Here is a 14324-nt window from a genome sequence, read left to right on the forward strand (position 1 = left end):
GAGTCACAATTTCGTCAAAAGTCTGACTTTTGGCAATTCACTCAAAAATGGTGCCAAACGGTTCCAAATTCTCCCCTGAAAGGTTTGGCGGTCAAAACAGAAGGCTTTTTATGACAGGACAAGAAATCAGCCCTTGACAACTTAGCCGGCAAAAAAAGATTTTTTTGAAAAAATCCCTAACCCCCGGGGTCACAATTTCATCAAAAATCTGACTTTCGGCAGTTCACTGAAAAATGGTGTCAAGCGGTTGCAAATGCTCCCCTGAGAGGCTTTTTATCACAGGAAGAGAAATCAGCCCTCGACAACTTAACCGGGAAAAAAGATTTTTTTGAAAAAATCCCTAACCCCCGGGGTCACAATTTCTTCAAAAATGTGACTTTCGGCAATTCACTCAAAAATGCTGCCAAACGGTTCCAAATGCTCTCCTGAAAGGTTTGGCGGTCGAAACAGAAGGCGTTTTATGACAGGACAAGAAATCAGGCCTCAACAACTTAACCGGCAAAAGAATATTTTTTTGAAAAACTCCCTAAGCCCCGGGGTCACAATTTCATCAAAAATCTGACTTTCGGCAATTCACTCAAAAATGGTGCCAAACGGTTCAAAATTCTCCCCTGAAAGGTTTGGTGGTCGAAACAGAAGGCTTTTTATCACAGGAAGAGAAATCAGCCCTCGACAACTTAACCGGGAAAAAACATTTTTTTGAAAAAATCTCTAAGCCCCGGGGTCACAATTTCTTTAAAAATCTGACTTTCGGCAATTCACTCAAAAATGGTGCCAAGCGGTTGGAAATGCTCCCCTGAGAGGTTTGTCGGTCAAAACAGAAGGCTTCTTATCACAGGAAGAGAAATCAGCCCTCGACAACTTAACCGGGAAAAAAAGATTTTTTTGAAAAAATCTCTAAGCCCCGGGGTCACAATTTCTTCAAAAATCTGACTTTCGGCAATTCACTCAAAAATGGTGCCGAGCGGTTGCAAATGCTCCCCTGAAAGGTTTGGCGGTCGAAACAGAAGGCTTTTTATCACAGGACAAGAAATCAGCCATGGAAAACTTAACCGGCAGAAAATGATTTTTTTGAAAAAATCCCTAAACCCCGGGGTCACAATTTCTTCAAAAATATGACTTTCGGCAATTCACTCAAAAATGGTGCCAAGCGGTTGCAAATGCTCCCCTGAGAGGTTTGTCGGTCGAAACAGAAGGCTTTTTATCACAGGACAAGAAATCAGCCATGGAAAACTTAACCGGGAAAAAAGATTTTTTTGAAAAAATCCCTAAGCCCCGGGGTCACAATTTCTTCAAAAATCTGACTTTCGGCAATTCACTCAAAAATGGTGCCAAACGGTTCCAAATGCTACCCTGAAAGGTTTGGTGGTCGAAATAGAAGGCTTTTTATCATAGGACAAGAAATCAGCCCTCGACAACTTAACCGGGAAAAAAGATTTTTTTGAAAAAATCTCTAAGCCCCGGGGTCACAATTTCATCAAAAATCTGACTTTCGGCAATTCACTCAAAAATGGTGCCAAGCGGTTGCAAATGCTCCCCTGAAAGGTTTGGGGGTCGAAACAGAAGGCTTTTTATCACAGGACAAGAAATCAGCCATGGAAAACTTAACCGGCAGAAAATGATTTTTTTGAAAAAATCCCTAAGCCCCGGGGTCACAATTTCATCAAAAATCTGACTTTCGGCAATTCACTCAAAAATGCTGCCAAACGGTTCCAAATGCTCCCTGAAAGGTTTGGCGGTCGAAATAGAAGTATTTTTATCACAGGAAGAGAAATCAGCCCTCGACAACTTAACGGGGGAAAAAGATTTTTTTGAAAAAACCTCTAAGCCCCGGGGTCACAATTTCTTCAAAAATCTGACTTTCGGCAATTCACTCAAAAATGGTGCCAAACGGTTCCAAATGCTCCCCTGAAAGGTTTGGCGGTCGAAACAGAAGGCTTTTTATCACAGAACAAGAAATCAGCCATGGAAAACTTAACCGGCAGAAAATGATTTTTTTGAAAAAATCCCTAACCCCCGAGGTCACAATTTCTTCAAAAATCTGACTTTCGGCAATTCACTCAAAAATGGTGCCAAGCGGTTGCAAATGCTCCCCTGAGAGGTTTGTCGGTCAAAACAGAAGGCTTTTTATCACAGGACGAGAAATCAGCCCTTGACAACTTAGCCAGTAAAAAAAGGTTTTTTTGAAAAAATCCCTAACCCCCGGGGTCACAATTTCATCAAAAATCTGACTTTCGGCAGTTCACTCAAAAATGGTGTCAAGCGGTTGCAAATGCTCCCCTGAGAGGCTTTTTATCACAGGACAAGAAATCAGCCCTCGACAACTTAACCGGGAAAAAAGATTTTTTTGAAAAAATCCCTAACCCCCGGGGTCACAATTTCTTCAAAAATGTGACTTTCGGCAATTCACTCAAAAATGCTGCCAAACGGTTCCAAATGCTCTCCTGAAAGGTTTGGCGGTCGAAACAGAAGGCGTTTTATGACAGGACAAGAAATCAGGCCTCAACAACTTAACCGGCAAAAGAAGATTTTTTTGAAAAAATCCCTAAGCCCCGGGGTCACAATTTCATCAAAAATCTGACTTTCGGCAATTCACTCAAAAATGGTGCCAAACGGTTCAAAATTCTCCCCTGAAGGGTTTGGTCGTCGAAACAGAAGGCTTTTTATCACAGGAAGATAAATCAGCCCTCGACAACTTAACCGGGAAAAAACATTTTTTTGAAAAAATCTCTAAGCCCCGGGGTCACAATTTCTTTAAAAATCTGACTTTCGGCAATTCACTCAAAAATGGTGTCAAGCGGTTGGAAATGCTCCCCTGAGAGGTTTGTCGGTCAAAACAGAAGGCTTCTTATCACAGGAAGAGAAATCAGCCCTCGACAACTTAACCGGAGAAAAAGATTTTTTTGAAAAAATCTCTAAGCCCTGGGGTCACAATTGCTTCAAAAATCTGACTTTCGGCAATTCACGCAAAAATGGTGTCAAACGGTTCCAAATGCTCCCCTGAAAGGTTTGGCGGTCGAAATAGAATCCTTTTTATCACAGGAAGAGAAATCAGCCCTCGACAACTTAACCGGGGAAAAAGATTTTTTTGAAAAAATCCCTAAGCCCCGGGCTCACAATTTCTTCAAAAATCTGACTTTCGGCAATTCACTCAAAAATGGCGCCAAACTGTTCCAAATGCTACCCTGAAAGTTTTGGTGGTCGAAATAGAAGGCTTTTGATCATAGGACGAGAAATCAGCCCTCGACAACTTAACCGGGAAAAAAAGATTTTTTTGAAAAAATCTCTAAGCCCCGGGGTCACAATTTCTTCAAAAATCTGACTTTCGGCAATTCACTCAAAAATGGTGCCGAACGGTTCAAAATTCTCCCCTGAAAGGTTTGGTGGTCGAAACAGAAGGCTTTTTATCACAGGAAGAGAAATCAGCCCTCGACAACTTAACCGGGAAAAAACATTTTTTTGAAAAAATCTCTAAGCCCCGGGGTCACAATTTCTTTAAAAATCTGACTTTCGGCAATTCACTCAAAAATGGTGCCAAGCGGTTGGAAATGCTCCCCTGAGAGGTTTGTCGGTCAAAACAGAAGGCTTCTTATCACAGGAAGAGAAATCAGCCCTCGACAACTTAACCGGGAAAAAAAGATTTTTTTGAAAAAATCTCTAAGCCCCGGGGTCACAATTTCTTCAAAAATCTGACTTTCGGCAATTCACTCAAAAATGGTGCCGAGCGGTTGCAAATGCTCCCCTGAAAGGTTTGGCGGTCGAAACAGAAGGCTTTTTATCACAGGACAAGAAATCAGCCATGGAAAACTTAACCGGCAGAAAATGATTTTTTTGAAAAAATCCCTAAACCCCGGGGTCACAATTTCTTCAAAAATATGACTTTCGGCAATTCACTCAAAAATGGTGCCAAGCGGTTGCAAATGCTCCCCTGAGAGGTTTGTCGGTCGAAACAGAAGGCTTTTTATCACAGGACAAGAAATCAGCCATGGAAAACTTAACCGGGAAAAAAGATTTTTTTGAAAAAATCCCTAAGCCCCGGGGTCACAATTTCTTCAAAAATCTGACTTTCGGCAATTCACTCAAAAATGGTGCCAAACGGTTCCAAATGCTACCCTGAAAGGTTTGGTGGTCGAAATAGAAGGCTTTTTATCATAGGACGAGAAATCAGCCCTCGACAACTTAACCGGGAAAAAAGATTTTTTTGAAAAAATCTCTAAGCCCCGGGGTCACAATTTCATCAAAAATCTGACTTTCGGCAATTCACTCAAAAATGGTGCCAAGCGGTTGCAAATGCTCCCCTGAAAGGTTTGGCGGTCGAAACAGAAGGCTTTTTATCACAGGACAAGAAATCAGCCATGGAAAACTTAACCGGCAGAAAATGATTTTTTTGAAAAAATCCCTAAGCCCCGGGGTCACAATTTCATCAAAAATCTGACTTTCGGCAATTCACTCAAAAATGCTGCCAAACGGTTCCAAATGCTCCCTGAAAGGTTTGGCGGTCGAAATAGAAGTATTTTTATCACAGGAAGAGAAATCAGCCCTCGACAACTTAACGGGGGAAAAAGATTTTTTTGAAAAAACCTCTAAGCCCCGGGGTCACAATTTCTTCAAAAATCTGACTTTCGGCAATTCACTCAAAAATGGTGCCAAACGGTTCCAAATGCTCCCCTGAAAGGTTTGGCGGTCGAAACAGAAGGCTTTTTATCACAGAACAAGAAATCAGCCATGGAAAACTTAACCGGCAGAAAATGATTTTTTTGAAAAAATCCCTAACCCCCGAGGTCACAATTTCTTCAAAAATCTGACTTTCGGCAATTCACTCAAAAATGGTGCCAAGCGGTTGCAAATGCTCCCCTGAGAGGTTTGTCGGTCAAAACAGAAGGCTTTTTATCACAGGACGAGAAATCAGCCCTTGACAACTTAGCCAGTAAAAAAAGGTTTTTTTGAAAAAATCCCTAACCCCCGGGGTCACAATTTCATCAAAAATCTGACTTTCGGCAGTTCACTCAAAAATGGTGTCAAGCGGTTGCAAATGCTCCCCTGAGAGGCTTTTTATCACAGGACAAGAAATCAGCCCTCGACAACTTAACCGGGAAAAAAGATTTTTTTGAAAAAATCCCTAACCCCCGGGGTCACAATTTCTTCAAAAATGTGACTTTCGGCAATTCACTCAAAAATGCTGCCAAACGGTTCCAAATGCTCTCCTGAAAGGTTTGGCGGTCGAAACAGAAGGCGTTTTATGACAGGACAAGAAATCAGGCCTCAACAACTTAACCGGCAAAAGAAGATTTTTTTGAAAAAATCCCTAAGCCCCGGGGTCACAATTTCATCAAAAATCTGACTTTCGGCAATTCACTCAAAAATGGTGCCAAACGGTTCAAAATTCTCCCCTGAAGGGTTTGGTCGTCGAAACAGAAGGCTTTTTATCACAGGAAGAGAAATCAACCCTCGACAACTTAACCGGGAAAAAACATTTTTTTGAAAAAATCTCTAAGCCCCGGGGTCACAATTTCTTTAAAAATCTGACTTTCGGCAATTCACTCAAAAATGGTGTCAAGCGGTTGGAAATGCTCCCCTGAGAGGTTTGTCGGTCAAAACAGAAGGCTTCTTATCACAGGAAGAGAAATCAGCCCTCGACAACTTAACCGGAGAAAAAGATTTTTTTGAAAAAATCTCTAAGCCCTGGGGTCACAATTGCTTCAAAAATCTGACTTTCGGCAATTCACGCAAAAATGGTGTCAAACGGTTCCAAATGCTCCCCTGAAAGGTTTGGCGGTCGAAATAGAATCCTTTTTATCACAGGAAGAGAAATCAGCCCTCGACAACTTAACCGGGGAAAAAGATTTTTTTGAAAAAATCCCTAAGCCCCGGGCTCACAATTTCTTCAAAAATCTGACTTTCGGCAATTCACTCAAAAATGGCGCCAAACTGTTCCAAATGCTACCCTGAAAGTTTTGGTGGTCGAAATAGAAGGCTTTTGATCATAGGACGAGAAATCAGCCCTCGACAACTTAACCGGGAAAAAAAGATTTTTTTGAAAAAATCTCTAAGCCCCGGGGTCACAATTTCTTCAAAAATCTGACTTTCGGCAATTCACTCAAAAATGGTGCCGAACGGTTGCAAATGCTCCCCTGAAAGGTTTGGCGGTCGAAACAGAAGGCTTTTTATCACAGGACAAGAAATCAGCCATGGAAAACTTAAGCGGCAGAAAATGATTTTTTTGAAAAAATCCCTAAACCCCGGAGTCACAATTTCGTCAAAAGTCTGACTTTTGGCAATTCACTCAAAAATGGTGCCAAACGGTTCCAAATTCTCCCCTGAAAGGTTTGGCGGTCAAAACAGAAGGCTTTTTATCACAGGACAAGAAATCAGCCCTTGACAACTTAGCCGGCAAAAAAAGATTTTTTTGAAAAAATCCCTAACCCCCGGGGTCACAATTTCATCAAAAATCTGACTTTCGGCAGTTCACTGAAAAATGGTGTCAAGCGGTTGCAAATGCTCCCCTGAGAGGCTTTTTATCACAGGAAGAGAAATCAGCCCTCGACAACTTAACCGGGAAAAAAGATTTTTTTGAAAAAATCCCTAACCCCCGGGGTCACAATTTCTTCAAAAATGTGACTTTCGGCAATTCACTCAAAAATGCTGCCAAACGGTTCCAAATGCTCTCCTGAAAGGTTTGGCGGTCGAAACAGAAGGCGTTTTATGACAGGACAAGAAATCAGGCCTCAACAACTTAACCGGCAAAAGAAGATTTTTTTGAAAAAATCCCTAAGCCCCGGGGTCACAATTTCATAAAAAATCTGACTTTCGGCAATTCACTCAAAAATGGTGCCAAACGGTTCAAAATTCTCCCCTGAAAGGTTTGGTGATCGAAACAGAAGGCTTTTTATCACAGGAAGAGAAATCAGCCCTCGACAACTTAACCGGGAAAAAACATTTTTTTGAAAAAATCTCTAAGCCCCGGGGTCACAATTTCTTTAAAAATCTGACTTTCGGCAATTCACTCAAAAATGGTGCCAAGCGGTTGGAAATGCTCCCCTGAGAGGTTTGTCGGTCAAAACAGAAGGCTTCTTATCACAGGAAGAGAAATCAGCCCTCGACAACTTAACCGGAGAAAAAGATTTTTTTGAAAAAATCTCTAAGCCCTGGGGTCACAATTTCTTCAAAAATCTGACTTTCGGCAATTCACGCAAAAATGGTGTCAAACAGTTCCAAATGCTCCCCTGAAAGGTTTGGCGGTCGAAATAGAATCCTTTTTATCACAGGAAGAGAAATCAGCCCTCGACAACTTAACCGGGGAAAAAGATTTTTTTGAAAAAATCCCTAAGCCCCGGGGTCACAATTTCATCAAAAATCTGACTTTCGGCAATTCACTCAAAAATGGCGCCAAACTGTTCCAAATGCTCCCTGAAAGGTTTGGCGGTCGAAATAGAAGTATTTTTATCACAGGAAGAGAAATCAGCCATGGAAAACTTAAGCGGCAGAAAATGATTTTTTTGAAAAAATCCCTAACCCCCGAGGTCACAATTTCCTCAAAAATCTGACTTTCGGCAATTCACTCAAAAATGGTGCCAAACGGTTCCAAATGCTCCCCTGAAAGGTTTTGCGGTCGAAACAGAAGGCTTTTTATCACAGAACAAGAAATCAGCCATGGAAAACTTAACCGGCAGAAAATGATTTTTTTGAAAAAATCCCTAACCCCCGAGGTCACAATTTCCTCAAAAATCTGACTTTCGGCAATTCACTCAAAAATGCTGCCAAACGGTTCCAAATGCTCCCCTGAAAGGTTTGGCGGTCGAAATAGAAGTATTTTTATCAAAGGAAGAGAAATCAGCCCTCGACAACTTAACCGGGGAAAAAGATTTTTTTGAAAAAACCTCTAAGCCCCGGGGTCACAATTTCATCAAAAATCTGACTTTCGGCAATTCACTCAAAAATGGTGCCAAGCGGTTGCAAATGCTCCCCTGAGAGGTTTGTCGGTCGAAACAGAAGGCTTTTTATCACAGGACAAGAAATCAGGCATGGAAAACTTAAATGGCAGAAAATGATTTTTTTGAAAAAATCCCTAAACCCCGGAGTCAGAATTTCGTCAAAAATCTGACTTTCGGCAATTCACTCAAAAATGCTGCCAAACGGTTCCAAAAGCTCCCCTGAAAGGTTTGGCGGTCGAAATAGAAGCCTTTTTATCACAGGAAGAGAAATCAGCGCTCGACAACTTAACTAGGAAAAAAGTTTTTTTGAAAAAATCTCTAAGCCCCGGGGTTACAATTTCTTCAAAAATCTGACTTTCGGCAATTCACTCAAAAATACTGCCAAACGGTTCCCAATGCTCCCCTGAAAGGTTTGGCGGTCGAAACAGAAGGCTTTTTATCACAGGACAAGAAATCAGCCATGGAAAACTTAACCGGGGAAAAAGATTTTTTTGAAAAAATCCCTAAGCCCCGGGGTCACAATTTCATCAAAAATCTGACTTTCGGCAATTCACTCAAAAATGCTGCCAAACGGTTCCAAATGCTCCCTGAAAGGTTTGGCGGTCGAAATAGAAGTATTTTTATCACAGGAAGAGAAATCAGCCATGGAAAACTTAAGCGGCAGAAAATGATTTTTTTGAAAAAATCCCTAACCCCCGAGGTCACAATTTCCTCAAAAATCTGACTTTCGGCAATTCACTCAAAAATGGTGCCAAACGGTTCCAAATGCTCCCCTGAAAGGTTTTGCGGTCGAAACAGAAGGCTTTTTATCACAGAACAAGAAATCAGCCATGGAAAACTTAACCGGCAGAAAATGATTTTTTTGAAAAAATCCCTAACCCCCGAGGTGACAATTTCCTCAAAAATCTGACTTTCGGCAATTCACTCAAAAATGCTGCCAAACGGTTCCAAATACTCCCCTGAAAGGTTTGGCGTTCGGAATAGAAGCATTTTTATCACAGGAAGAGAAATCAGCCCTCGACAACTTAACCGGGAAAAAACATTTTTTTGAAAAAATCTCTAAGCCCCGGGGTCACAATTTCTTCAAAAATCTGACTTTCGGCAATTCACTCAAAAATGGTGCCAAGCGGTTGCAAATGCTCCCCTGAGAGGTTTGTCGGTCAAAACAGAAGGCTTTTTATCACAGGACAAGAAATCAGCCATGGAAAACTTAAGCGGCGGAAAATGATTTTTTTGAAAAAATCCCTAAACCCCGGAGTCACAATTTCGTCAAAAGTCTGACTTTTTGCAATTCACTCAAAAATGGTGCCAAACGGTTCCAAATTCTCCCCTGAAAGGATTGGCGGTCAAAACAGAAGGCTTTTTATAACAGGACAAGAAATCAGCCCTTGACAACTTAGCCGGCAAAAAAAGACTTTTTTTGAAAAAATCCCTAACCCCCGGGGTCACAATTTCATCAAAAATCTGACTTTCGGCAGTTCACTCAAAAATGGTGCCAAGCGGTTGCAAATGCTCCCCTGAGAGGCTTTTTATCACAGGACAAGAAATCAGCCCTCGACAACTTAACCGGGAAAAAAGATTTTTTTGAAAAAATCCCTAACCCCCGGGGTCACAATTTCTTCAAAAATGTGACTTTCGGCAATTCACTCAAAAATGCTGCCAAACGGTTCCAAATGATCCCTGAAAGGTTTGGCGGTCGAAATAGAAGTATTTTTATCACAGGAAGAGAAATCAGCCATGGAAAACTTAAGCGGCAGAAAATGATTTTTTTGAAAAAATCCCTAACCCCCGAGGTCACAATTTCCTCAAAAATCTGACTTTCGGCAATTCACTCAAAAATGGTGCCAAACGGTTCCAAATGCTCCCCTGAAAGGTTTTGCGGTCGAAACAGAAGGCTTTTTATCACAGAACAAGAAATCAGCCATGGAAAACTTAACCGGCAGAAAATGATTTTTTTGAAAAAATCCCTAACCCCCGAGGTGACAATTTCCTCAAAAATCTGACTTTTGGCAATTCACTCAAAAATGCTGCCAAACGGTTCCAAATACTCCCCTGAAAGGTTTGGCGTTCGGAATAGAAGCATTTTTATCACAGGAAGAGAAATCAGCCCTCGACAACTTAACCGGGAAAAAACATTTTTTTGAAAAAATCTCTAAGCCCCGGGGTCACAATTTCTTCAAAAATCTGACTTTCGGCAATTCACTCAAAAATGGTGCCAAGCGGTTGCAAATGCTCCCCTGAGAGGTTTGTCGGTCAAAACAGAAGGCTTTTTATCACAGGACAAGAAATCAGCCATGGAAAACTTAAGCGGCAGAAAATGATTTTTTTGAAAAAATCCCTAAACCCCGGAGTCACAATTTCGTCAAAAGTCTGACTTTTTGCAATTCACTCAAAAATGGTGCCAAACGGTTCCAAATTCTCCCCTGAAAGGTTTGGCGGTCAAAACAGAAGGCTTTTTATCACAGGACAAGAAATCAGCCCTTGACAACTTAGCCGGCAAAAAAAGACTTTTTTTGAAAAAATCCCTAACCCCCGGGGTCACAATTTCATCAAAAATCTGACTTTCGGCAGTTCACTCAAAAATGGTGCCAAGCGGTTGCAAATGCTCCCCTGAGAGGCTTTTTATCACAGGACAAGAAATCAGCCCTCGACAACTTAACCGGGAAAAAAGATTTTTTTGAAAAAATCCCTAACCCCCGGGGTCACAATTTCTTCAAAAATGTGACTTTCGGCAATTCACTCAAAAATGCTGCCAAACGGTTCCAAATGCTCCCCTGAAAGGTTTGGTGGTCGAAACAGAAGGCTTTTTTTTACAGGAAGAGAAATCAGCCCTCGACAACTTAACCGGGAAAAAACATTTTTTTGAAAAAATCTCTAAGCCCCAGGGTCACAATTTCTTTAAAAATCTGACTTTCGGCAATTCACTCAAAAATGGTGCCAAGCGGTTGGAAATGCTCCCCTGAGAGGTTTGTCGGTCAAAACAGAAGTCTTCTTATCACAGGAAGAGAAATCAGCCCTCGACAACTTAACCGGAGAAAAAGATTTTTTTGAAAAAATCTCTAAGCCCTGGGGTCACAATTTCTTCAAAAATCTGACTTTCGGCAATTCAGGCAAAAATGGTGTCAAACAGTTCCAAATGCTCCCCTGAAAGGTTTGGCGGTCGAAACAGAAGGCTTTTTATCACAGGACAAGAAATCAGCCCTCGACAACTTAACCGGCAAAAAAACATTTTTTGAAAAAATCCCTAACCCCCGGGGTCACAATTTCATTAAAAATCTGACTTTCGGCAATTCACTCAAAAATGTTGCCAAAAGGTTCAATATGCTACCTGAAAGGTTTGGCGGTCGAAACAGAAGGCTTTTTATCACAGGACAAGAAATCAGCCATGGAATACTTAGCCGGCAGAAAAAGATTTTTTTGAAAAAATCCCTTTGCCCCGGGTTCACAATTTTTTCAAAAATCTGACTTTCGGCAATTCACTCAAAAATGCTGCCAAACGGTTCCAAATTCTCCCATGAAAGGTTTGGCGGTCGAAACAGAAGGCTTTTTATCACAGGACAAGAAATCAGCCCTCAACAACTTAACTGGAGAAAAAGACTTTTTTTGAAAAAATCTCTAAGCCCTGGGGTCACAATTTCTTCAAAGATCTGACTTTCGGGAATTCACTCAAAAATGCTGCCAAACGGTTCCAAATGCTCCCCTGAAAGGTTTGGCGGCGAAAACAGAAGGCTTTTTATCACAGGAAGAGAAATCAGCCCTCGACAGCTTAACCGGAGAAAAAGATTTTTTTGAAAAAATCCCTAAGCCCCGGGGTCACAATTTCATCAAATATCTGACTTTCGGCAATTCACTCAAAAATTGAGCCAAACGGTTCCAAATTCTCCCCTGAATGGTTTGGCGGTCGAAACAGAAGGCTTTTTATCACAGGACAAGAAATCAGCCCTCGACAGCTTAACCGGCAGAAAAAGATTTTTTTTGAAAAAATCCCTAACCCCCGGGGTCACAATTTCATCAAAAATCTGACTTTCGGCAATTCACTCAAAAATGGTGCCAATCGGTTCCAAATGCTCCCCTGAGAGGTTTGTCAGTCAAAACAGAAGGCTTTTCATCACAGGACAAGAAATCAGCCCTCGACAACTTAACTGGCAGAAAAAGATTTTTTTCAAAAAAATCCCTAACCCCCGGGGTCACAATTTCATTAAAAATCTGACTTTCAGCATTTCACTCAAAAATGCTGCCAAACGGTTCCAAATGCTCCCCTGTAAGGTTTGGCGGTCTTAATAGAAGCCTTTTTATCACAGGAAGAGCAATCAGCCCTCGACAACTTAACCGGGGAAAAAGATTTTTTTGAAAAAATCTCTAAGCCCCGGGGTCACAATTTCTTCAAAAATCTGACTTTCGGCAATTCACTTAAAAATGCTGCCAAACAATTCCAAATGCTCCCCTGAAAGGTTTGGCGGTCGAAACAGAAGGCTTTTTATCACAGGACAAGAAATCAGCCCTCGACAACTTAACCGGCAGAAAAAGATTTTTTTGAAAAAATCCCTAACCCCCGGGGTCACAATTTCATTAAAAATCTGACCTTCGGCCATTCACTCAAAAATGCTGCCAAACGGTTTCAAATGCTCCCCTGAAAGGTTTGGCGGTCGAAATAGAAGCCTTTTTATCACAGGAAGGGAAATCAGCCCTCGACAACTTAACCGGGAAAAGAGATTTTTTTGAAAAAATCTCTAAGCCCCGGGGTCACAATTTCATTAAAAATCTGACCTTCGGCAATTCACTCAAAAATGCTGCCAAACGGTTCCAAATGCTCCCCTGAAAGGTTTGGCGATCGAAACAGAAGGCTTTTTATCACAGGCCAAGAAATCAGCCATGGAAAACTTATCCGGCAGAAAAAGATTTTTTTGAAAAAATCCCTAATCCCCGGGGTCACAATTTCATCAAAAATCTGACTTTCGGTAATTCACTCAAAAATGGTGCCAAGCGGTTGCAAATGCTCCCCTGAAAGGTTTGTCGGTCAAAACAGAAGGCTTTTTATCACAGGACAAGAAATCAGCCCTCGACAACTTAACATGGAAAAAAGATTTTTTTGAAAAAATCCCTAACACCCGGGGTCACAATTTCATTAAAAATCTGAATTTCGGCAATTCACTCAAAAATGCTGCCAAACGGTTCCAAATGCTCCCCTGTAAGGCTTGGCGGTCTTAATAGAAGCCTTTTTATCACAGGAAGAGCAATCAGCCCTCGACAACTTAACCGGGAAAAAAGATTTTTTTGAAAAAATCTCTAAGCCCCGGGGTCACAATTTCTTCAAAAATCTGACTTTCGGCAATTCACTTAAAAATGCTGCCAAACAGTTCCAAATGCTCCCCTGAAAGGTTTGGCGGTCGAAACAGAAGGCTTTTTATCACAGGACAAGAAATCAGCCCTCAACAACTTAACCGGCAGAAAAAGATTATTTTGAAAAAATCCCTAACCCCCGGGGTCACAATTTCATTAAAAATCTGACTTTCGGCAATTCACTCAAAAATGGTGCCAAGCGGTTGCAAATGCTCCCCTGAAAGGTTTGTCGGTCAAAACAGAAGGCTTTTTATCACAGGACAAGAAATCAGCCCTCGACAACTTAACATGGAAAAAAGATTTTTTTGAAAAAATCCCTAACACCCGGGGTCACAATTTCATTAAAAATCTGACTTTCGGCAATTCACTCAAAAATGCTGCCAAACGGTTCCAAATGCTCCCCTGTAAGGCTTGGCGGTCTTAATAGAAGCCTTTTTATCACAGGAAGAGCAATCAGCCCTCGACAACTTAACCGGGAAAAAAGATTTTTTTGAAAAAATCTCTAAGCCCCGGGGTCACAATTTCTTCAAAAATCTGACTTTCGGCAATTCACTTAAAAATGCTGCCAAACAGTTCCAAATGCTCCCCTGAAAGGTTTGGCGGTCGAAACAGAAGGCTTTTTATCACAGGACAAGAAATCAGCCCTCGACAACTTAACCGGCTGAAAAAGATTTTTTTGAAAAAATCCCTAACCCCTGGGGTCACAATTTCATTAAAAATCTGACTTTCGGCAATTCACTCAAAAATGGTGCCAAGCGGTTTCAAATGCTCCCCTGAAAGGTTTGGCGGTCGAAATAGAAGCCTTATTATCACAGGAAGGGAAATCAGCCCTCGACAACTTAACCGGGAAAAAAGATTTTTTTGAAAAAATCTCTAAGCCCCGGGGTCACAATTTCTTCAAAAATCTGACTTTCGGCAATTCACTCAAAAATGGTGCCAAACAGTTCCAAATGCTCCCCTGAGAGGTTTGGCGGTCGAAACAGAAGGCTTTTTTTCACAGGACAAGAAATCAGCTCTCGACAACTTAACCGGGAAAAAAATTTTTTTAAAAAA

The sequence above is a fragment of the Podarcis tiliguerta genome (assembly GCF_965153285.1).
Source record: "Podarcis tiliguerta genome assembly, chromosome: 10".
In the NCBI taxonomy this organism is placed as follows: Eukaryota; Metazoa; Chordata; class Lepidosauria; order Squamata; family Lacertidae; genus Podarcis; species Podarcis tiliguerta.